The sequence below is a fragment of the Paramisgurnus dabryanus genome, chromosome 16, assembly GCF_030506205.2.
Source record: "Paramisgurnus dabryanus chromosome 16, PD_genome_1.1, whole genome shotgun sequence".
In the NCBI taxonomy this organism is placed as follows: Eukaryota; Metazoa; Chordata; class Actinopteri; order Cypriniformes; family Cobitidae; genus Paramisgurnus; species Paramisgurnus dabryanus.
In genome coordinates, this window is record NC_133352.1 from 32,397,893 (window position 1) to 32,424,141 (window position 26,249).

The window sequence follows — 26,249 nt, forward strand, 5'->3', positions numbered from 1 at the left end:
CGCACAGCACACTGAGAAACATTACAAAATATCACACAAGACCTAGAAACGCTACAAAATATCACACAACACATATAAATCATAGTTATTTTTAACAGACAGATTCTGAGAAACGGGTGATGTTAGTTGTCCATGTCAGTGTGTTTTTACATATTTGATATAGTGAGTTGTTTGGATTTCTACTCTTTCTGTAACCAGAATAGCTTTAGCCTCTAGAGATCTTTCTCTCTCTCACTCTCTTCTTCAATCTGAGAAGAAAAGACCTGGCCTACACTGACACTAATACTTTAGATGAAGTGAAACTCACCCAAGTGTGCAAGCCAAGTTTGTACACACACACACACACACACACACACGCACACTCACGATCGACACACACTCTTGTTCTCTCAGAAGAAATAGGAAAAGCACGTCAACAGTGCGTTTGATAAGAGAAACATGAAAGGTTGTCTAAGACACGCCTGAAAGAACAACAGTAAAGAGCTAATATCTTGGGAAATGTGTGTGTGTACTGTATAAGACGGCCATACTGTCAACTAAAAAAGCTAGAGGGGGAAGAGAAATAGAAAACAATAGAACAACATATACAGACATGTTTATATCTACAGACAAAAATGGGTATTGATGTATTTTGAATGTTCTTTTTAGGATAATAAATCATCAAATTTAAAACCAAATATTTTTATTATATGATTTTAATATAGTCATCTATAGCAGGAGTTCCCAAACTTTTTATTTTGCTACTATCCTGGGGACCCCCAACGTAAAATCCACATTTTACATCTTATTTTTATTTGACTAGTTTTTAATTTCCTTATCATTTTATTAATGAAATGTAAGTTTAATTGAAAAATCAAAATTATTGACATTGCTAGTCATTAATTGAACTGAACTGTTTTTTGTGTCATTCTCCACAACAACAAGGTGACTGTGCGACCCACCTTATCCCACTGTGTGACCCACTTCAATAGATATAATCTATCCTGGGACCAAACATCATATTTTAAATGGAAAATATTTATTTCATAATCGAGTAGGTTTATTTCGCACGCACGCGCGCAAAATGGGCTCAAATAATGTCAACATATGGACATACATGACTTGATGGTGATGTCAACTTCTAGTAACATGTCTGTGTCTGTGTAAACGGGATACATTGTCAAAGACAGACTGTTACTAAGAGCCAAAAATTATTATTGATACTGACAGCCAAAAGACGAGATCTCTCTCTTTCTCTCCTTCTCTCCTTCTGTCAAGAGGAATCTGTAGCATTCGCTTCATCCAAAAACAAACAGAAAGACCTAAAATAAACCACGCCGTTCCATTTATACAGTGTATTATGCGAAAGGAAAATAATTGTCATCCCAAACACTTTTTTAAAGAACAAGTTCATCGAAAAATAAAACTTGATCAACTTCATGTCAGATTCAGATTCACATGCTGATTTTTTTATATACTAAATCTTTATACAGCACTTTTCTATACAATGACAATAGACAGTCATCAAGTCTGTCAAACTCCATAAGGGGAAAAAAGAACAACAACATATATGTGAATTAATTTCCGTTATATAGTTGTGCAAAACACAAAATGTAGGATAGGTGTGTCAATAATAATTTTACATTTTATAATTTTATAATGCAAATTCCAAAAATGAGGAAAAAACCTCTAATCTGCTGACTATTCTTCCACCTACTGTACTTTAGAAAGCCAAATGTGTGAACTCATGCCGTCAGATCAAACCTTGATCTTTGTAATGGTGATTTTGTAATTCACATTGATTACAAGAGAGATACCATAACAGTGAACTAGATTGTTTACTCTGTGCCAAGTGATGCACAGTTGCTCATAGTGGTTAGTTAGTCACTGTTTCATTTGCACATTAATTATAGTAGTTTAAGTCCTATTAAAGAACAACATTAAGCCTATTCTACTGTACATGATATATGCATGATCTTTTTGATTTACAGAACAATCAACTGCAACCACATTTGTTCTTGAATTACTTAATTTGATTGCTTTTATTTAGCCACTTAAGAACCTTAAAAGTGCCAAAGAATGTGTTTTCTGATATCTACATAGAAGGTATGTGGCTTTATTAAAGCTGAGACTCTCCATTTTCTGAATGTGATGGAAAACTAAAGAAATAGTTTCTTTCAAAATAGCTTTAATGTATTTTTGTGTGCGAAAACTCAATGACATTAATGTCTTGTATTTCAGGACAGAAGTGGGCTGCATTTCTTTCAGAGGGTCTGTGGAGTTGAACAGCATGAGGGTCTGTGTCGGGCATACGGTTCATTCAGTATAATGAAGGACCTGTTCACTAATAATGATGCTGAACAGGTCACAGGCTGTAGTACATCCTGGTGGAAAAACTAAGGGAGACGTGCGCGAGAAAGAGAGAGATTTTATTATGAAACCTTGAGTCCGTTTTAATCCATCATCTTGTCTATCTTAAAGGTAAAGTTATATTAGCGCTACAAACATCACCATGTAGAGGGGTAAGTCTTTAAAATGTCTTTTTTAAAAATTTGCCAAACAGTCTCTGTAATGCTACTGGTTAAACAAACAGAACACTATAGGGGAAAGTTACCAAACAATGTTTTCATTCATAAAGGTGCGTTTGTTTACACGATAGCATCAGTTTGAAAATGCAAACTTTTAAAGACGGGTTTCAAAGTGGAAGTTCTTGATTTATAATTTCATAAATCTATCATTTAATATAAATTTGTATAATTTTCTTTGTTCTGATGAACACGAAGGAAGATATTTATGAAAACCCTCAATGCTCCTGACCAAATATGGGCATTTTGTACAAATCGTCGTTTTGAATGTTTGACCTTTAATCAGAGGCGTTACACAAGATCTCGGGCGCTATGCATAGGCAGTCCTGATGGGTCCAATCCCCATAATATATTCTTTTTACATTAAGAGCCCTCTCTTCCTTTGGGGCCCTGATAATTAGTACTGGTTTTACCCGCAGTCTGACGCCCCTGCCTTTAATTATGGTCAATTCATTCCTTTTTGGTAAATGACTTAACTTTTTAAGCTTAAACTTAAAAAAAATTTTTTCACAATCCATATATATACCATATATATTACAACTATATGAATATGAATACACATAACCATTACCCTATCAATATTTTACTCTGTTTTAGCCACTTAACATTGTAAACAGTTACAGTATGCTTCAAAAGCTTTTGCAATACAAATGTAAAGTTCTTCTCATGCCAGTATAACACACATCAGACTGAAGCTGAAATTTGAAAGAGCGTGAGAGAGAAAGAAAAAGAAGTGAGCATGAGAGATGACAGAAAGAGAAGATAAAGGAAAGGAAAAATTCCTTACAGCGTTGCCATAGATCATTGCTTGATTTTATAAATGTATTAATAAATGCTGAAATTAACATGAACTAAGATTAATAACTGCAGTAGGGGTGTGCTGGGCAAAAACTAACGCGGGGTTAATTGTAACACGGACTGTTTACATTGTTGCACAAGGTTGATTTTCACGCTGCTAAAAGACGATCTCCCGCAAATTATTGGAAATGTATAATGTTTTTCCAGAGAGTTATTGATGAACGAGTGTTTTGGTGGCATGTTGGGTGTGTAAGATACCAAATCCAATGCTATGTCATATTAATCAGTGTCTTGTTGACTAAAACATAGCATCATTTTGAAATATGTCTGCAGCTCTTAGAAACTTTTTTGGTGGGGTTGAAAATATTTTTACCCAGTGGGCTAACCCCTCAGCACTTACAATATGAAAACCGCTAACGTTAGCTTAATTCTTGGCGTTGTTTTAAATAGGCTCCACACGAATGATTGCTGGCTGTCAACAAATAAATGTACCTGTCTTATCAAAAATCGTGTGCCAATTTTATTTTTGCTCATATCTACGTCAAAGATTGAAATCATAATGAAATGAATGGCTAAAATCAGACTTTGATGCTCATTATCTCAGAATTTGATTTTGAAACTGTAGTATGGTTATTACAGACTGGGTCACATAAAAACATTTTCGTCATAATTGTGCTGCTTTTTCTCACATATTTAGACATTTGTATTCATTTATAATTAAACTATTGTCAGAAAAGGCTGGATGAATGAATACATTGTGGATACATGTCTATTATAGACAGTTATATAAACAATATCCACTTCAAGTATATAGACAAAATAGTATTGAAATATTTGCCTTCAAACTTAATTTTTAGCAAGTGTTACAACTAACCCCCTGGCTGTTACAATTAACCCCACCTATGGGGTAAGTTGTAACGTTTGCACTTCTGTCACATTTGGTGTAATTGTGCAAGAATGGTAAGTAATAGAAACAAACTTCTATGTTCATTTTTTGCAGAGATGTGTGTGTTGCTTGTGTAAAAATATAATTAATCAAACTCAAATATTTTTTGAATGATTAAGCCAAAACCAAAAAGCATTAGGTTGTGCCCCACTCTCCCCTACTGTTCATTGTTAGGTAATTTTAGCATTAACTACTTCTTAACAAATACAACCTTATTGTAAAGTGGTACCGAGTTTTCTGTATTAAACTGCTAAAATGAGGATGCTTCGTGTGTGTCTTTGATAGTAGGGTGATGCTTGAACCCAGCTAAAGACACCATCAACCAATCAGATCTGCCCATCTCCCCCAGCCTTCCATCAAGAGCTGCACACTCAAGGTCAGCTGGCTTTCTCAGTCACACACATCCCAACACTATAAAAGTGAGATGATTGTTCACGTTAACTGCTGTAATAAGCGCCGTTTTTAGCACAAAGACCTGACATGCTCTCAGATCGAACACTGTAATCCTCATCTCGCCGACCACACACACACGAGCGCTATTAATCATTACCATCCCATCCTGCAAATATAATCGTCATCGTTTGTGTAGACACAATAGTGCGAGACACATTTATTCTGTTTATTACTCTCAGACTGAGATTTCCATATTTATAAAGCCTCTCTGTATGTGTGTATGTGTGTGTCTAAGAGAAACCTCTACTGGAGTCTGAAATCAGTGTGATATCTGCAGCACGCAGCTGTCACCATGGTAACCACTCTTAAGAGAGAGAGAGAGAGAGAGAGAGAGAGAGAGAGAGAGATAGAGGCAGAGGGTGAGAGAGAGACATGCGCAAATACACACACAGACAGAATAATTACACAATTAAACAATTAAAGGAGCAGCTACAATGTTTTCCCGCAACTGACGGTTCTGCGGCGCCATCGGTTCGGCAGTCAAAAGGAACAATGAGTGAAACTGTGACCTTTGACCTGAACATCACTCCGCAGAGCAGCTTTCTGCTCTTTCCATGTTCCCTGTCACCTCTCTAGGGTGCGGCAAATAAGAGTTCTCGACTCAATATCACTGCCAGTACAATTTTACTGAAGAGCCCTTCTGAATATGCCTTTAAACACACACACGCACGCACGCAGGCACGCACGCACACACACACACACACACACACACACCACACACACACACACCTCTTTCATTAGTGCTACAAAATCCATCTTTCTATTCCCAGTCTCTCACTCTTGCTATTTGTAGTTCTACAATTTAACATATGTCAGAGCTGCAGCGCGAAAACATGCTTTAACGTGTCAAGCTCTCGATCCAACGTTTTCGCTTTGTTTAGACAGCCGCATCTTTCAAATGAAGTTTAAAAAAATGAAAATGCTAAGATATTCAAAATTAGCAGCAGGCTAAATGAATCATATTTTATTCCTGGTTTTGAACTACCAAACTTAAAAAGGTAAAACGTATTTTGTTGCAGTGAAATTCTCTGTACTGAACAACCACTCTACTATTCACTTACAAAAAAATATACAAAGAAAATTGTTTCAAAAAGTTTATCATTTAAATTAATGTGTTATTGATGCATCTATTCCATATATAAATCACTTTAAACAGCACCTATTTCGTCGCTAAAAGTAACGTTATTTTGTGTATTTGGTATAATACAATGTGTTCGCCTGGTTTATAGTTAAAAACATATTATTTTCCACATACCATACATTTTTGTAGCTCCAGATATACTGCTTTCCTCAAAACTCATTGATTTTGTACAAAACTGTACAAAATTGTTTGAAAAGTGCGTGTCTTTGATTGGCAAGCTAATATGTACGTTGTGAATACCTCTGACGTCAGCGGGAAGTGTGACGCTCATACGGACTACCGGCACATCCGGGAACTTGACTGTCAATTTCGTCGCCGCCCATTTTTGGGGGAAAACAAACTAGACTTCCCATAGACTTCCATACAGAATAGCGGAACAAAGCAACGTTCTTACACAGCCGACAGGTGAAAATAACTTAAGAAATCACTCAGATTAAACATGTCGAGTAATTATATGTCCACCCTGCCCGCCTTTGAGCGCAAACGATATATTAACAGATTTAATTTGGTCAATTTCTCCCATTCCCATTCTCCTAGCATGAAGCCGGAAATTATGTCAATTTTACACATTAACTTTAGATCAGTTCAATGGTTGTTAGCTATTAGGGATGCATAACGATTAATTGCAATTAATCTATAGCAGAAAAGTTTTTGTTTAGATCAAATATCTGTGTGAACTGTGTATAATAATTATGCATGTATAATTTTAAGAATTTTATATATATATATATATATATATATATATATATATATATATATATTTGTATTTTTACAAATTGTAAAATTGTATTTATATAAAATCTAAATTATGTAAATTATATAAATTAAATGATATTATATAAATTATACATAAATATACAAATGTATATACACATCTAAACATTTCTTAAATATATACATGCATGTGTGTGCATTTATCTATACAAAGTTATTATACACAGTTCACACACATATATGATGTAAACAAAAACTTTTATTCTGCTAACGATTAATCAGGATTATACCACGGGTCTGTTGAAAGCTGTATTCTGATTGGCTGAGAAATGTTATGTGGGTATGCATTAATTTCTGACAACCGCACATTTAACTTGTCAAATGTCTTAAAAATAGGCATTGCACCTTGGGTGTGCATTATATGTCCCGTCGTCAATTATTCCTTACTTAATCGTTAAGCATCCCTATTAGCTTTGATTTGAACTAAGGTAATTTACTTGTTTTGCTTGTTACCAAAAATAATGTTATTATTGATTCTATGTGGAAGTCCACCAAAAGTAAAATTTGGGCCACAAACGCTGTTTGTTTATGTTGTTGTTGCCAAAACCATCTATAGTGCACTATTTAAGCGTATAGGGGGCAATATGGGACACAGCCTTGGTATTACCTTAAAGGACAAGTTCGGTATTTTAGACTTAAAGCCCTGTTTTCAGATTGTTTATGGTCAAATAGAATGGTTTTGACTGAAATTTCGACATTTTCGGCTGCCCTGAGAATTTTCGCTTGTTTGTGTTTCAGCTCAGACCTCTACAATGGCTTTATAGGTGCACTGGAACAATCCTTCCTAAAATGCATTAAACTTTCGTTTACAAAGACGAGAAACTCACCGAGTGGTCAGGGGTGTTCACTGATATGCTCACACAAAAATCGCGTTAAAAGATGCTTTCCAACAGCTGTTTTAGCATTCGTTGTTAACTTGTGGACCTATTTCCCCAAACGCCTCACACCCGTACATTCTTCCGCTTAGAGCTTGAATAATAAACACTCCAGCCCAGGAGGTGGCGCTAATCCGCCTTTGCCAATTGCAAGAATAGAAACAAAGTTCCCGGCGCGGAGTAATACCATACCTCACAGGACGTCTAATACAGTCAATGGAGTTGGTAAAAACTACGATAAAACCTGTTGGAATGCGTCTTTTGGAGCGATTTTTGTGTGAGCATACCAGTGAACACCCCTGACCACTCGGTGAGTTTCACGTCTTTGTAAACGAAAGTTTAATGCATTTTAGGAAGGATTGTTCCAGTGCACCTATAAAGCCATTGTAGAGGTCTGAGCTGAAACACAAACAAGCGAAAATTCTCAGGGCAGCCGAAAATGTCGAAATTTCAGTCAAAACCATTCTATTTGACCATAAACAATCTGAAAACAGGGCTTTAAGTCTAAAATACCGAACTTGTCCTTTAACAAAAAGCTTCTTACACTGCTGTTAGCAGGTTTCAGTTTTAATTATTATGATCGTATAGTAGTATCAATACTAGGTATATTTTGGCGAAAATCGAGAAAGCTATATTTATAAGACGATTACGTGTAGTGTTGCCTTACACATGTGCTCTACATCGACATAACAGGCAGATTCCCAATGGAGCCCAGAGAGAAGAAACAGTTGCTAATTAATAAAAAAGAAGATAAGAAAAAGTCGACACAGCAGGTCTTCGAGCCAAACGGGAACAGCTTACACTAGCATCACCTTCAGTACACTTGCACTTGCAGTACACAACATATTAACACAAGAGTTAAACATTAGCACAGATGCTGTTTCACATCTTCTGTATTACTACGGCGTCAAACCGCTGCACTATAATACAGAAACAGCTCGCATTATGACGTAATCACATCATTACGTCGCCATAATAGCATGATCAAACATACTTCAGCTGCATCCCAAATTGCATACTCTATTTAAAGGGACACTCCACTTTTTTTTTAAATGTTCTCATTTTCCAGCTCCCCTAGAGATAAATATTTAGTTTTTACTAGGGTTGGGCATCGAGAACCGGTTCCAACTGGAACCGGTTCCAAAATAACGATGCCATTGGAATCATTTACAAAATTTGTTTTCGATTCCGATCATCGGTTCCAAACGTGCAAGTTTTGGTTTCCATAGCGGCCACCTTATTTCCGGAAGTGCTTGGCGCGCACGCGCCCACTTGTTCTGTTGCAGTCATGGAGCACGGTAAGCGACGCTCAAAAGTGTGGCTTTATTTCACAATAAAAAAGCCTGGGTCGGCACAGTGCAACACGTGATAAACTTATTTCTTGCACGGGAGGATGCACTACAAACATGACTAAACACCTACGCCTGCATGGTGTACAAATTAACAAGGACTGTAGCGTGTTCGACGTGCTGCGCAGGTCAACGGTCTCGTCCTCCTCGGGCAACCCTGCGCCAACAAACATTACCTCGTCGTCACAATCAGGTAAGTGATTGTAGTGTAACAAAGCGCTTAACCAAACTGCTAGTTGTGGTGAACAACAACGTTCCTAATTTTCTCCTACATAAGCTGCAGTTCCCAAAACTAAAACTCATTGAATCAAAATAAACATTTCCTCTGTGAAATGAGCCTGTGTCATGTTTTGACTCCACCCCTCAAAGAATCGGAATTTAGAATCGAAAAGAACCGAAATCGAAAGGAAGAATCGGAATTGGAATCAGAATCGTTCAAATCAACACGATGCCCAACCCTAGTTTTTACCGTTTTGGAATCCATTCAGCCGATCTTCGTGTCTGGCGGTATAACTATTAGCATATCTTAGCATAATCCCTTGAATCTGATTAGACCATTAGCATCACGCTCAAAAATAACCAGAGAGTTTCAATATTTTTCCTATTTAAAAATTGACTCTTCTGTAGTTACATTGTGTACTAAGACTGACAGAAAATTAAAAGGTTTTTTTTCTACGGCGATATGACTAGGAACAATACTCTCATTCTGGCGTAATAATCAAGGACTTTGCTGTCGCAACATGGCTGCAGGAGGCATAGTGATATTACGCAGTGCCCAAAAATAATCCCCTTAGTAACTTTCAATAGCAGGGGACTATTTTTGGGCACTGCGTAATATCATTATAAAGAGTTTTAAATAGAAAAATTATTGAAATTCTTTGGTTATTTTTTAGCGAGGTGCTAATGGTCTAATCAGATTCAATGGATTGTGCTAAGCTATGCTAAAAGTGGTACCGCCACACCCGGAGATCAGCTAAATGGATTCTAAAACTTTAAAAATCAAATGTTTAACTCTAGGGAGCTGGAAAATGGGTATATAATAAAAAAACATGGTGTGTGTAAATTTTAGCACCATCTAGTAGTGAGATTGCAAATTGCGACCAACAGCTCACCCCTCAATTTCAAAACGTATTCGGTAGCCGCCACAGGACAAACATGTAATTTCTACCTATTTTGCGTGAAATCTGTCTGTTTTTAGTTAAAAAGTATCAGCAATGCTGCCGCTTCCTATCCTTGTTTTGGGTATGCCCACCATCCGGCTTACACAACAACAACACGGCTGTGGCTAGTCTGAAAGACCATGGAGGTGATGCCAATAAACGGAGATGACGGGATGATTTATGGACTGACTTTCAGTATAATCCATCAGAAAGAAAAACGGAATGCATATTGGGAGACGGCGGTAAATATGGCCACAAACTAGGTGGAAAGAATACCACCAACCTCAAGCGGCATCTGAAGGCTCATCACGCTAATATTTTTTTTAAAAGTAACTAACAAGTCACGCTGTTAACATATCATAAACATTCAATTTTACTCAGCTTGTGACACATTTCATGGTTTTAAGGTTTTACATGTATCTACTTGTCAAACCTAAGCCCATTTCCAATACATTTTTGTGGTGTATTTAAATAACAAGGCAATAACAAGAAACAATAACAAGAAAATTGACTTAAACTTGACTTAAACCTTTTTGCGTTTTCATCGACTAAAACTTGACTAAAACCTTTTTTTGTTTTCGTCAACTAAAACTTGACTTAAACTATCAAGTTTATAAGTGACTGAAATGTGACTAAAACAAAAAAGCATTTTCGTCCAAAAGACTAAGGGCTCTATCATACACCCAGCGCAATGCAGCGCAATGCAGCGCAATGCGCGACGCAAGTGTCTTTTGCAAGTTTCCACCCTGCGCAATTATCATTTTCAAGTTTAGCGCCACGTTGTTTAAATAGCAAATGCATTTGCGCCCACTTTTGAGCCCATGAGCGTTCTGGTTTGAAAACGAGGTGTGTTCAGGCGCATTGTTGGCGAGTTGCTATTTTGAGGCAACTAAAATAGACTACGCCATTGACCAACAAAAACCTGCTCTAAAGTCTAAAGTCAATGGCGCAATATGTTTTTTGTTATTTAAAGAGCGCATTAGTAATATGCGCCTATAAACGGGACGACAACGCGGGTTTGCTTATCACACACATGAATGCGCAGCAGCACAAAACGCTTTTAAATATGAAAGATTAAAGGATTGAATGTAAAAGATTATTATTGAGTCTCTTGGACATAAATGAGGACTAATTATGAGACGTTAGAAGGCGCAAAGAGCTGCTTCACCTGCAGCCTGGTAAGTAAATAAATGCTTTGCTTTAAACAAATGCGTCTGTTTTTAAATGTTTTTTTTTGAAATGCTACCTCATGGATTTATTGTATATAATGACTCTGTACCTGTGGATATGGTGAGATGAGAAATATTTTTAAGTAATGCTTAAAAAAATCATGACGCTGTCCAAGTGCAGAAATGTGGGGAGAGCCATTTATAAATTCTTTATCTCCTGTTTATTACAAATAAAGTATTTTAGAGTACAAACCTTTTCTTACATACTTGTAAATTATTTTTTGATGATATTGGATAGCCATACATTTAAAGCAAACAAAAGCCTGATTTTTCACTTCCATGAATAAAAGAAAACGGGTTTTAAAGGTTTTAATTAAAAAAATAACAATTTCAATACAAGTGAAAAACATCACAATTATTTAAAATGAATCTTACACTGGGGATCTTCTTCCTCCGCTTAGTTTTTCAGTTTACAAAGTCCGTCATCTAAATAGGGATTAGACTCTTATTGGTTTATGGCACGTTATGCCCAAAATACTCCCATTACTCATTAAAAAAATAGGACCAACTCTTTTCGACCATGCGCTCGGCGCACAAACCATTTTTCGCCTTCGTCAAATTAGCAAAAATGGATTCGGACACGCCCATTTAAATGTTGTGCTATGCGCTTTTGACAATGCGCTTAGATCGTTAAAATAGGGCCCTAAGACTAAAACTAAAAGGGCTGTCAAAAACAACACTGTGTAGAACAGTTTGTCCATGTTTTTACAATAGCCCTACATGACGGTAACTTTCTAGTAGATAAAAATGGCTCATTCTAAGGTAATAAAAACAATACAGTTCATTGTGTAAGGTCTTTATACACCATTATTACACGGCTCTCTGGAATGCTTGATTCTGATTGGTCAGTTGAGACATTTGCAGGTTCGTTCTTTTCAAATAATAACCGCTCCAAAATAATAACGCATAGCCGGACTACTTACACGAGTAAAATCGCTCCGCGCCAATAAAGATCAATAAAGATTACTGTCTGTTTGGCGCCATCTTGTGACAAACACTCGACAACCACGACAAGACACAGAGAGCTTACTGAGACTGAACTTGACAAAATAGAGCATTACAGCTACGAAGCCAACACACAAAAAAATACAGAATGGGCATTAAAACTTCTCAAAGACTGGCTAAAAGAGAAAAAATGGAGACAGACAAGTATGAAGCAGAGGATCTTAATAAGGTATTACGATCATTTTATGCATCTGTGCAAAGTTTCGCGGAAGGATAAAAATGTTAATTTAAAACAAATATGCCAATAAGATGTTTCATATTCATATTCATGTCCAGTTTTTTTCTTATGTGGCAAGTAGCCGTGTAATAAGCGGGATAATGTAGAGGCAGCCGGTAGTTATTGGGAAATAAGCCCCTTCAGTGTGATACAAGACCCTCCGCTTCGCGTCGGGTCCTGATCACACTGTCGGGGCTTATTTCCCAATAACTACCGGCTGCCTCTACATTATCCCTTACTTAATAATATAGTTATGCATATTATATTGCATTTCTGTCAAGAGATCCCTCTAAAAGTTACACAATTCACCAGGTACTTATTTTGAATAAGTAAGGTCTTAACAGGCTCTATAGAATGAATGAAATCCAGACGTACTACATTCGCCCTGTGGTTATTGTCATGTGACCTACTAGGGTCAGTTGTGTCATGTCATCTCCATCCATAAAATCCTCTACCATGGCCTCATGGGATAGTAAAGTGTCCATCAAAGTGCACACTTTAGAATAGCCGGATGAAGTAGGTCATCCAAGTAATTTTCACATACTCTTTAATGACTACTGTGAATTCGGACAGTTGACAGTAGTGTCACATTTTGTTTCTACTACATTGTAAGAAAGTATGCGATTTTGGATCGGATGCAGTCTGTGTTGTATACATTGGCCATCCATTCACAATTTTTTATTTGAAGTTAATCTGAACAGCATTACAATGCAAAATTTGTCACATCAGTTGGCAAAAACACATATATGTATTGCAAATGTTAATTCTTAATGCATTAATGAATGTCAATAGTGCAAAGAAGTATTAGAAATAACAATTATTTAGATATATGCTTAAACTAATCCTGTTCGATTGATACACAGATTTTTCTAGTGCTAATTTTGAAATGCATCAGGAAGCAGTGAAAGATCCATGCACCAAACACACTCAACACAACTATTGATTGCATGCTCAGCGATGTTGCAAAGTGGCTATAGCATTAACAAGTCCAATAGTAACGTATACAAGTACTAAATAATATTTTTCAAATATGCACTTTTGCATATCCAGGAACCTTCCAACCTGGCAATCCTTGGCAAACCCAGCGAGATTACTTTTAACTCAAAAGCACGTTGTAAACACAAATGTGTGTCCAGGTAAACTGATACTTCCCCTAGTGGTGCTTAGAAAAAACATAGAATCTAATCTGATAAAAAAGTGTGATGGTGCACGTTAATTATGTGCAACCTAACTGCAATCTCTGGCCTACAATAACAGTGATTTTACCGGATATACCGCAGAAACGACGCCTGTTAGTGTGATGGTCTTGAAAATGAGCTTGGCTCAGTCGACCTGCTTACCCGAGTCTATGTGTTTCTATCAGTTCATTTCAATTAGACATTCCTGACACACCTCTCGGAGCCGAGGATACCGTGAATGAAGGCTGGGTGAGAGAGAGAGAGGCAGAGCGAAGCGTAAAAGAGAGCGAGCGATAGAAAGAGATGAGCGCAGTAAGTGATGAATAGTTGATGAGATGCTCGCAGGCAGAGCAGAAAAGGGGAAAGCTATTCTCTTTTATTCACCCCCTTCTCTTTCCAGTATGGTGAGTCGTGTGTAAACCCCCTCTTTTCTGCTGGTGCATCTGACTCCTTTTACCCATCTCATCTGCCTACCTCTTTCTATCCAGATACTGTTGGTTCCTGCAACAGCAAGTCACTCAGAAGGTTTCTCTTGTTTAATAATATCCCCCCTCCTATTTTTCCTAAGGTTTGTGATATCAGGACTGTGAAGTATACATTATATATACAGTGGGGAAAATAAGTATTTGACACATCAGCATTTTTGTCAGTAAGGGGATTTCTAAGTGGGCTATTGACACAAAATTTCCACAAGGTGTAGCCATCAAGCCAAACATTGACTTAATACAAAGAAATCAGAACATTTAAGTATACAAGTTGAGTCATAATAAATAAAGTATTAACTGTAAATTATGCCGTAAATCTGATATCCTATATGCATTTGTTGCGGATGTCATTATGCACAATTGATCTAACTTTGAAAAAGGTTATAGGCTTAAGATACCCCAAAAGATTCAATTAACAAGAAAAGGTACAACATACTGTATCAGCAACATATAAATTATCCATAGAGATTCCCTGGTCAGCAGCTAGTAAAACAATCACTAGTTAAGTTGTAATTGATGATTTGTATAATCAAAATACATCATTTTATTAAACTATACAATAATTTATATCCACCATATCGTAATGAGATGAGTGACATGTCTATACATACTTTAAAGAGCACCTATTTCATTGTTAAAAAACAACGTTATATCGTACATTTTTGTAGCTCGGAATTTAACTCTTTTCCTGAAATGCACAAATTTGAAAAGCTCTATGTACCTGATTGGCCAACTAATCTGTAGGTTGTGATGGGCATGAATACCTCTGATGACAGCTGGAAATGTGATGCTTCTTACCATGTTTGAAAAATTTGGCTGCTAACAGGAGTTAACTCACAGGCTGTGAGTCCAAATTATGATAATGTCAATCTTGTCTACATCACCAATCCTACACTCTAAAAACAAATGGTGCTATATAGCACCAAAAGTGGTTCTTTGCTCGTAATCATAGAAGAACCGTTTTTAGTGCCATATAGCACCGGTGAAGCACCAGTGAAGCACCTGTGTAGAACCATATAGTGCTATGTAGAACCATATGTGGTGCTATATGGCCCCTATTTGGTTCTACACAGGTGCTTCACTGGTGCTTCACCGGTGCTATATGGCAATAAAAACGGTTCTTCTATGATTACAAGCAAAGAACCACTTTTGGTGCTATATAGCACCATTTGTTTTTAGAGTGTAGGAAGTAAACTGTTCTCTACAATCCGTGTGTTTGTTGTAGTCAGAGGCGCGGGAAGATATTTTCGGTAGGGGGTGCTGGGGTGCGGATGCGGCGACGGGGGGGTGGGGGGGGGTTGTGTTTATATTTATAGAATTCTAAAGTTGTTCACAAGCTTTTTATTCTGCAGACCACTCTACCTATGTTTTCTTTTAAAAACTCACTTGCAACTCCAATCCATAATGTACAGCTGAGCTGACGATGCATACATACAAACTATATAGCCTATTCTACATAGTAGAGTTTAGATTCTCTGCCAGGGTCGTTATTTTCTGCATCTATCCTCTGGCCGGGCCGGACCGTTGATTAAGCAAATTTTTTTATCATTACTTTATTAGCCTCATTGGGTGGGGAGAAAGCTATGCCATATTATCAGAAATATTATATATAGACTATATTTAGGCCAAAGTAACAAATGTGTCCAAAAAGTTACACAAACTACAAAATGATTTGTAAAAGTTACAAAATGCAACGCGAGTCATGTGCGGAGTCTCCTCTGGCACCCATCACGCACCAGGTCTGCTATTCTGTATAGTGTAGGTTAAGTGCAACATGGAGTTTGAAGATGTAAAGAAAAAAGGAAAAACAGGAGAATTAACTTTGAGCAAGTTTGGAGGAAAGTCGGAGGTATAGAACCAGTTATACATTCTCACTAGTGCCAGTAGCCTACGCCTTCTTTGTTTTCCTTTGCTTAAGTTTTTAATATTTATAAATTTTAACATGGAAACTTTATTGACATCACTTGAGTTGAGGCGATTAATGGACCTTTCAATTCACGGGTTTCATTTAATTCTATTTTTTAAACATTAATGTAATATTTTTGTCTTAAGTTTTGTTTCAGTTTGCCATGCCTCCTGCACGGCGGTGTAAAAATAAGATATTTTTAGACTTTAAAATTCAAACATCATATCCTAAATTGTTGGAATATATTCCATATGTATTAATTTGGATTTATAGATGTTTAACATTAAAATCGATGCATGGGAATAATTTATATAAATTTTTTAAATACCCACCACTCTTAAATGCGCATGTTCCTTATTGTACATAGAGGCTTTACAATTTAGTTCCTTTCGTTAAAATGTCGTTTTAATAATTTACTTCAATCTTTTTTACTTAAAATGTTATTTTACATTTATATGTGCGTTAAACACAGCGAAACAATTTGGCTATATTTTTAAATAGTTTTCGAAAAGATCACCTTTTTCTGATATGTGAGTCATTTGGACAAATAACTAGTCCTTGGGACTTTTGGGCTGGGTTATTGAAAAAAAATCCAAAATTCTCTTCTGAGACATTGCGAAGCTGATAGATAGGCTACAGATAGCCTAGTAATTCGTTCTATGTGGCTGTGAGTGTGCGTGCTTGTATGTTATGCTTATACGTATACGCAGCTTATGGGCTGAATCGCATTCACGTTGTCAAAACAAATCTGACTGGCTTATACACACTGAAATAAATTAAATCATTTTAAAATTACTAAATTAATAATTCTCTCTTCATCACACAGCCCAAACATGATGACATACAAAATGTATTGGAACAGTAACAAACAACAATCAGAGACATTTATAAGCTATCATTTTATGGTCATTGCAGTTTTAAATCTTTGCCACCAGCCACCCCCACTTCCCGCCCCCATGGTTGTAGTCCAAGAAAAGAGATTTATGTTGGAGACGATAACTCATGTCATCGTTTACTTTTGGGTTTGTACCTTTTGCATATCCTTAACATGTACTAATACACACTTACACACCAAAGGAAATCTAAAAACGTAAATCGGACAATAGGTGCTCTTTAATCCTTAACACGTTTTTAGTGTTTTATTCAGTTTTCCGGACATGGGCACCTGATGTCTACTTTTATTCTTACCTCTCTCTCTCTTTTATCTCTACAGTGTCTAATGATCCTGTGTGAGTGCGCGTTCTTAAGGTTCTGAGTGAGATGTGTTGTGTTCGACTTGACGCAAGGCTGCTTACTGATGTAGATTTAATCAGTACCTGGTGACAAAACGATTGATGCGTCGTTCAAATGAGCAGTAAAAACCTGGTCGCGCAATCAATTTTTGTCGCCGGTGCCCCGGACTTACGGGCGTGAAGCCTACATTCCTTAGGAAATAATAAAAAACACGTTATTCCCTTCGTGTCAGTGCTCACCACCAGCGGCTTAGCCCCGGCCCAATTAAAACCCTGCTTACTGTATCTACACCTGAAGGAAGGGTGAATTTTCCTACATCATAGAAGTTGAATGATACAACAGGTTTATCTTTTGATGATGATAACCTTTCAAAAAGTACACCATTGTAACTATGCATATTAGTACATACACTGTAAACAAAGATTTGTTGGTTCAATTTAAAACCGTAAGTAACCTGGTTGCCTTAAAAATTTGAGTTCATTCAACTTAAAATATTAGTTAAAAAAAAGTTGTGTAAAATTGTGTCAACTAATATTTTTGGTTAAATGAACTCAACATTTTAAGACAGCCATGTAACTTACTTTTTTAAGTTGAACCAACAATGTTTTACAGTAGCTACAGATGCGGTAAAAATTATGTCAAATCAACATAATTTGTTATATTTAACATAAAATAAAAATATAAAAACTTGTTTAACTTATAAGTTATGTCAACTTATTACAAGTCAAAACTTAATATAGTAGGTTGTATTGACTTGCAAAACCAAATAGTTTAACTTCATACAGCTTTTTTTACAGCGAGTGGTGCACGGGGCAAAAACGTATGCAGGGTTAGTTGTAACACACACTGTAAAAAATAAATTGTTGGCTCAATGAATTATTTTTTAGTAACTAGTTCCACAGAAATTTTACGTTCACTCAATTTCTGTCTCCAAAGTGTTACATGGATTGATGTTTTTTAGTTGGCCCAAATTTGACTCAAATATAAAAAAGTATGTTGGCTCAATTAGCTTTATAGTTCATTCAACTAAAATGTTTTAATCAGTTGAATCTTTAAAAACTTACAGCAAAGACTCTGTCAATTAAAATTTAAGTATTCACTCAATGTTTTATGTGTTACTTCAATTAATATTTATTATTTGGGATTTTTTTAATAACATTTTTAAATTATTTTTCAAATAATTTATGCTGGTGTTGTAAACAAAATAATTAACTTCAGTCACATAAAAACAAAAGCTTTTTATTCACTTAGTCACTTATCATAAAGACTGAACATACAGAATTAAGTCTTTTTTAAATAGAGGGCATAAAACAGTCCAAAAAGCCTCCAAAGTCAGTCAGAACAGGGCCATTTAGGAGACTTTCCTCAGCCAGTCCAAGCGGAGACTGTCTCGCTATGTATCCTTCTGGTCTGGTTTGATAAACAGAGGAATATAAACACACACACATACATAAATAACATGTTTAATAAAATAAAGTTTGACGGTGAAAGACTTTATTCCCTAAATAACGTTAATGTTAGGCCAAATTTCCCTCAGACATCACACACAATTAAACACTATTGGGCGGTTTTCTCGGACAGGGCTTTTCACTGACTAAAATAACTTACTGACATCTCTTAACATATGAGTGCTATTGTTTTGTCTCAAAATGCACGCCAGTATTATATTATATAAGGTTTGTTTGTAAAAATGTCCGAATTATAATAAAGACCGAGTTCTAAACTCTGTCCGGTAAACCAACCCTATATCCAGGCTTTTTATCTTAACTAAAATAGCTCCACTTTACTTCGGTCACATAACATAACACACTTCTAATATATCTTTACAAAAGTATAATTACAAAAACGTCGAGTATTTGCCTCTTTGCCAATTAATATATTCTAAAATTAACATTTAATTACAAACACTTACCTGACGTGAACTTGAGGAAACGGCTGACTTGTGTCCTTCCTTGTGTGAAACAGTAAGTGATACAGGTGTTGTTATATGTGCGGATTGATCTCAGATGAAATGCCCTGTAATCCAGATCCTTCCGAGTTAAAACATTTTAAATTCAAAATACACAGACGCACGCGCATACATACATACATACATGCACACGCGCGAGCACGCGCGCACGCACGCACACGGGTACACACACGGGTATATTTAGAAGTTTTAAGATTGTTATGATATTGGGACTATTTCTCCACTCGCACCTTCAGCTCTGAAGTTCAAATTCGCAGGCAGTACGCAGCCCAGTTATAACAAATGTGAAAGATATGAAATATCATTCAACAGCGATATCATTTAAGTGCAATCCTAAAATATGATTTAAAACATACAGGTAAACCTTTTATTATTAAGTATGAGAAATTAAAATGAATTAAATCGCATGTTTAAACGCCACAGATATATCAGAGCCAGCAGTCGATTTCTGATGGGCTTGCCGAGGCGAGGCTGCGCTGGGCGGGGTGTGAGCGCTTAAGTGTCTGTGATTTTCTGGAGCTCATCTGGAGCTCTTCTCCGTCCGAAAGTGTCCGAGCACATTTTTAAATAGACGCGATCTTTATTAACCGACCGCATATTTAAACTTAAATCACATACATTCACGCCTGAACAACTCTTAAAATTACATTTTGTTACCAAATAACAGTAATATTATGAGCATTTTTTGTCAGGAAACATAGCTGTCATAAGTCCACATATTGACCTGATTTGTCTTAATAAGTTCAGTCAATATAGCCATTCTGAATGTTGACTGAATTTGGAAATAACCATTCACCTAATGTTTTAAACACAGATTTATCTAGACTTAAAATAATATGTCTACTCAACTAAGCACAAACAAGAAAATTGGTTTAACTTATATATTTTTGCCCTTCCAACATTTCATTAATTGGATTTTTTACAGTGCAGACTGTTTACATTGTTGCACAAGGTTGAGCGTTTTGTTTTTTCCTGTATTTTTTTCATGCTGCCAAAAGACGATCTCCACATTATTGGAAATGTATAATGTTTTTCCAGAGAGTTATTGATGAACGAGTGTTTTGGTGGCATGTAAGTACATTTTTTCATCATATGTTTTTTTTTCCGGTTTCTGAGTCGGGTGTGTAAGATACCAAATCCATTGTTATGTCATCTTAATCAGTGTCTTGTTGACTAGAACATAGCATCATTCTGAAATATGTCTGCAGCTCTTAGCAACTTTTTTGGTGGGGTTGAAAATATAAAAAAAAAATATATAATAAAAAATGTGTCATAATTGTTCTGCTTTTTCTCACATATTTAGACATTTGTATCCGTTTATAATTTAACTATTGTTAGAAAGGGGCTGGATGAATGAATACAGTGTGGATACCTGTCTATTATTGACAGATATATAAACAAACTTAATTTTTAGCAAGTGTTACAACTAACTAGGTAAGTTGTAACGTTTGCACTTCTGTCACGTTTGGTGTAATTGTCCAAGAATGGTAAGTACTAGAAACAAACTTCAAATGTTCATTTGTAGCAGAGATGTGTGTGTTGCTTGTGTAAAAATATAATGGATCAAACTCAATTTTTTTAATGATTGAGCCAAAACCAAAAAGCGTTAGGTTGTGCCCCCTCTCACCTGGTACTTTAAAGATAAATATTGTACCTCAAAGGTACATATCTGTACCTAAATGATACATGGGGAACTTTTAAAGGGTACTGCACCAGTGACAACGTTTGTTTATTTCTAACACTGCGGTCACAAGTTTATCAAAAATAAGTTTGTATTAAATAAATCACTTGTAGACTTTCAAACCGCATCGTAGCACCTGGTGACTTTAACCAAAGTCTCTTAATATTGCAGATAATCTATTTTCCTCTATTTAGTACAAAAGTAAAGAAATGGTGTCACAGCCTTTGGAGTTGCATGTTGGCAATCGTGTAGCAAACTAAAGTCAACTAACTACAGAGGAGAAATGTGTGTGTGTTTGTGGCAGGGGACCGAAGATAAACTAAGTGCTGTTCAATAATTCAGTGACTGGGTAAACTTCAACTGTCCTTCCCCAGCGTAAAGGACATTTACTATCTTTATAAGCTTCTTATGTTGCTTTATTGATCGTCTGGCAGACCTTCATATAATGGGGCAAATCTACATATCAAAATACAGACACAAGCTCATTCTATATTGCATGTATTCGTTGGGCTTATCTCCAACTTGCTGTCTTTTGGGAGATTTGTCAGCATTACCATAATCCGACCAGGAGGTGGGGCTATTTCTGTAATATAACCTCTAATGTTCTGCATGTTTTCATGGCTTAAAGGTTGTGCAGAAATGTTTAAGACCGCAGTGGAAATGCAACAACGCTGTAATGAATGCACTACCGTGGCACTGGTGAAACAAAGCACAGCAGCGCTGATAAATTCGTACTGTTTTGCATCTTAACATCTTTTTTCCATCTCGGCCCTAATCTTTCTGTTCTATGTTTGAAAAAGTACATGGTGACATTACTGTAAAATATAAATCGTTGGCAAATGAGTGAAAAAGGAACATGGTCAGCTAAAACTGCACTTTAGACTGCAGCCTGCATAATTCATACGAGCTTGAGATCTCTTTTCAACACACGCACTCTTTCTCTCTTTCACAATCTTGCACATTCAAACTGCCTGCTGTCTCTCTCTTCAACTTTCAGTTTCTGCAGTTCAAGGTATGGTCACTGTTATCAGTCACATTTAGTACAGCCCAATTTATATCCTGTCTGTATGTCTCTCTCTCCGTAGTCCTGCCATGCCTTTCAGTCTCTGAACTCTGATCTGAGCTGTGTTTCTGAGTGTACAAGTCTCTATAAAGATTGCTCTCTGAGAGAAACGACAAGCATTACTGCAAACTAAAGCTCAGACTGGACCATAATATGGGAGAATACTGAAATAAATTGGTTTAGTAATGCTTTGAATTAAAATTTAGTGACTGTTAGGCTTCAAGTAAATGTTTGTGGCTTTTAGTCTGAGCAATTAGCGATGCTGGAATTAGACTGAATGTTTGATGTCCATCATGTCAGGATTGGGGCAAAGGTTTGAGGAACATTAAGTTTGGTACACTTCTAAAAAATAAAGGCGCGTAATAAGTTCTTCACGGCATTGCCATAGAAGAACCATTTTTGGATCCTCAAAAAAACATTCAGTCAAAGGTTCTTTAAAAACATTTCTTTCTTACATTTGTATAATATAAAGAAACTTTTTATCAGTTAAAAGAATCTTTTGTGCAACGGATGTTAAATGTTCTTTATATGGCATCGTGAAGCACCTGTCCTCAATTCATCTGATGCTTTCACTGTGTAAATTCTCCTAAAATATAACATCTGACCTACCTAACATATTTCTCTCTCAGTTTTTTGGTCTCTGACATCTTTTTTGTGAGGGGTAGACAAATGCCATTTTAATTTATTGTGATAGGACAATATATTGCAGAGACCGATATATCTGCCGATATTTGGACATTTTTTTTATTATCGGCATCAGCTGATAAATTTTTTTAATCGGCCAGTAAATTTCGATATTACTTAAATGTAATGTTTGTAATAGTGGTCGACCGATATGAGTTTTTCTTTATGGCCGATGCCTATACAGATATTAAAAAAGTGTATTGCCGATTGGCCGATGTAAGCCCAACGTAACACTAATGTTATTAAAGATAAATAATAGACAAACAGAAAATGTTGAAATAAAAATACATTTGTTATGCATAACATTTATAAATATACCTTTTAAACATATTTACAAGACATAGTTAATGTGAATCTGACATCTCACGGTACTGTCTGAAAAAGTGTCGCAAACTAGTGTGGTGTGTGACTTTGGCTTAACATTGAGTGACACTGAGTTTCTTTTTTATTACAAACTAGGGATGCACGATATATCGCCCGACATATCATTATCAGCCGATAACTGCTTATTTTTTATATTATCGGTTATCGGTCTGATAGCAAAATTAGGCCGATTAATGAAAGCAGATAAATGATGGATTATTTTGGTTTGTTGAACCACTTCACTTGCTCATTGCTGGCCATGTGGAGTTTTGATTGGTGCTTTCTGTGACATAGCACGTGTGACACGTGTTGCGGGCTTAAGAAGAGTATGCTAGTCTAGCGCAAAGACAAGATGTCCGCGGTCTGGGAGTTTTTCATTGTGAAATTAATATGAATATTTATCGGCCTATATATATATATATATATATATATATATATATATGTTATCGCCCCCAAAATATAAAGAGTTATCGGTATCGGCCAAAATTTCCATATCGGTGCATCCCTATTACAAAAATCAAATTTAAGTAAGAGAAATTTACTGGTCGATTGAAACAACTTATGGGCCCATGGCGATAAAAAAAAATCAAATATCGGCCAATATATCGGCATCTGCAATATATTGTAATATCACTAGTTTGTAATAAAAGAGACACTCAGAGTCACTCAAATTTAAAGCCAAAGTCTGACAGACCAATCATTATTCACTTTTTTAAATGATGTTGTGTCACACACAACACCACACTAGTTTAACACACTTATTCAAACATTACCGTGAGCTATCAGATCCACATTATTTATGTCTGTAAAAATGTTTTTTTTATTTAAAGTTTATTTATTTAAATTTTTTTTTTTTTACCAATTTTCTGTTTGTTTCTTATTAACTGTAATAACATTTGTGTTATATATCGGCCATACAGCTTTCTTATTATTGACATCAACCACAAAAAAACCTAATAAAAACCTACTAATTTTAAAATTAAACTAATTTATACTTATTTAATTTGCAGTGTGACGTTAAGTGTAACACTGAACCAAACGATTTCATGAAATATTCAAATAAGATTTCAAATATACAGTAAATTGAACTGAGATATAAGTTTAATATATATTTAGGCCAAAACACATATAGGGTTCCCACACCTTACTGTAGTTAACTTCAAATTCAAGGACCTTTCAAGGACTTTCCAGGTCCAATACCCTCAAATTCAAGGACTAAATGTGGGGACACATTTCAAGTGAGAGCAAGGTTACATTGTGTTACCTTTAATAGATATATTGTTACAGTTCCCTTTCGAGGGAACTCGCGCTGTGTCACTGCGGTAACACTTTGGGGACGCCTCCAGGAGTAAGTGCACCTGAATGTATATATCAAATTCAACCAATGGTGAGGCTTAATGACAAAGACAAGGTGACGCGGGAGCCAGGAAGTATCTCGCTATCTGAAATATTGCCAAAGACGGCGTTACAGGGACGCAGGAAGTATGGCAAGGGAGACGCAGCGTCTCGTTCCCTTCTCATGGAACAACAGTTACATACGTAACCAGAGACGTTTTCATGTGTCAAACACAACTATGCAAAAAGCATTTTGGTATGAATCAACCTTCGCAATCAGAAACATTTAAAGCAAACAGTTTAGCACGTGTGCTTAAAAAGTCTAGAATTTTTATGATATTATCCTACCCTACACATGGAATAATATGGATTTTTTTCCAAAAAAAAAAAAAAAAACCTTCTTGCATAAAATAGATTTTGATTACCTGCATCTATGTATATATATTTTCAAAAACTTCCCAGGTTTTCCCCCCAGATTCACAAACTTTCAAGGATTTAAAGAACCCGTGGGAACCCTGATAGATATACATGGTAGCTCATAGGATCAGGTTTTGTCTGTCTTAAATCTAATCTAATGTGGTATCAAACAGCTCTCATTGGACAAAATGTTTACATACAGTAAAGTATCCTGGCAAGGCTAAATATTCAATCATGTCCCTAACATTAATACGAGTGTCCTTGACAGACAATGTTTCTGTCTGGTACTGTATGCTATGCAACTGCTTTCCCTAAAACTCATCCAGGACTATCTAAAAACAGGTCAGGAAGAAACAAATAAAATAATAATATGTAATGTGATTTTAGGGAAATGTTATTTGTAATTTAATGATACTCCATTACACCGGAAGAGATACTGGCATTAAACAAAGAGATAGCTTATGGTTCCCTCTCTGTATATTAACGTTATTCACATGATACACAATATCGCATGATGTGTACATATACTGTATGTTGAATGGAGTGGAAATTAGATTGGTAAAGTAAAAAGCTATTTGAAAAATGAATATTTTAAAAAACTTATCTATAGCCAATGCTAGCAATAAGGCACCATACAAAACTATGACAAACCCTTACTTTGGTTATCCAGACACTTATATTAACAGATGCACAAAGCAACAGATTAAGTTGATTTAATAAAACCTCTCCACTAAGAGGTCCTATAGTATATTATTTTAGTCAAAAGGCACAATCTGTTCCTAAAGAGAATATTTTGCAAATCTATTTATGTATGCATACATGTTAAACAGAAATTACAATGTAAAATAAAAAAATATATAAATATTTTAAGATGGTGTCTTTCTAACAAATACTGTCAAAATGGTAGTATACAAAACACTACCAAACCCCTTACATTTCAAGTTTGGTTAGTTTGCACAAAATGTCAACTGATACATAAAGCTATTTGCACTAAAATGCAACTGCTGTTTCAGACATGTACCTCACAATCCCTTTTCAATAAACTCATCTATAAAGCTATAAAACAAAAGTTATTAAAAGGCTCTCTGATGCATAAATGAAATCATGCTGTAATGGGTCAGTGTTATGTCTTCTACACCCAGGCCAGAGAACATTAACTTTACAGTATGTCAGATATTAACAGGGATGGATAATATGCTATAGATCAGGGCTTATCTGCATCATGAACGGGAATCCCTTTCTTTAGGGGCCTTGCCTGTGCCACCTGATCCCCTAACCAACCACATCCAGCAGATTTTCAGTTTCCCATCACGTGGTTTTGTGCCAACTATAAGCTAATTTGTATGTTGACGTCCGCATTATTTTACACACACTTCTGAGGCACAACTTTACAAACCTCCAACAGCCGGGGGACTTACTGTGAA

General features: G+C 36.0%; 1 protein-coding gene across 2 annotated transcripts in view; it reads right to left on the reverse strand.

Annotated features, from left to right (window-relative positions):
• Positions 1-26,249, reverse strand: part of nrg2b (neuregulin 2b) — a 113,511-nt gene that overhangs the window by 85,067 nt on the left and 2,195 nt on the right. The window lies entirely within an intron of this gene.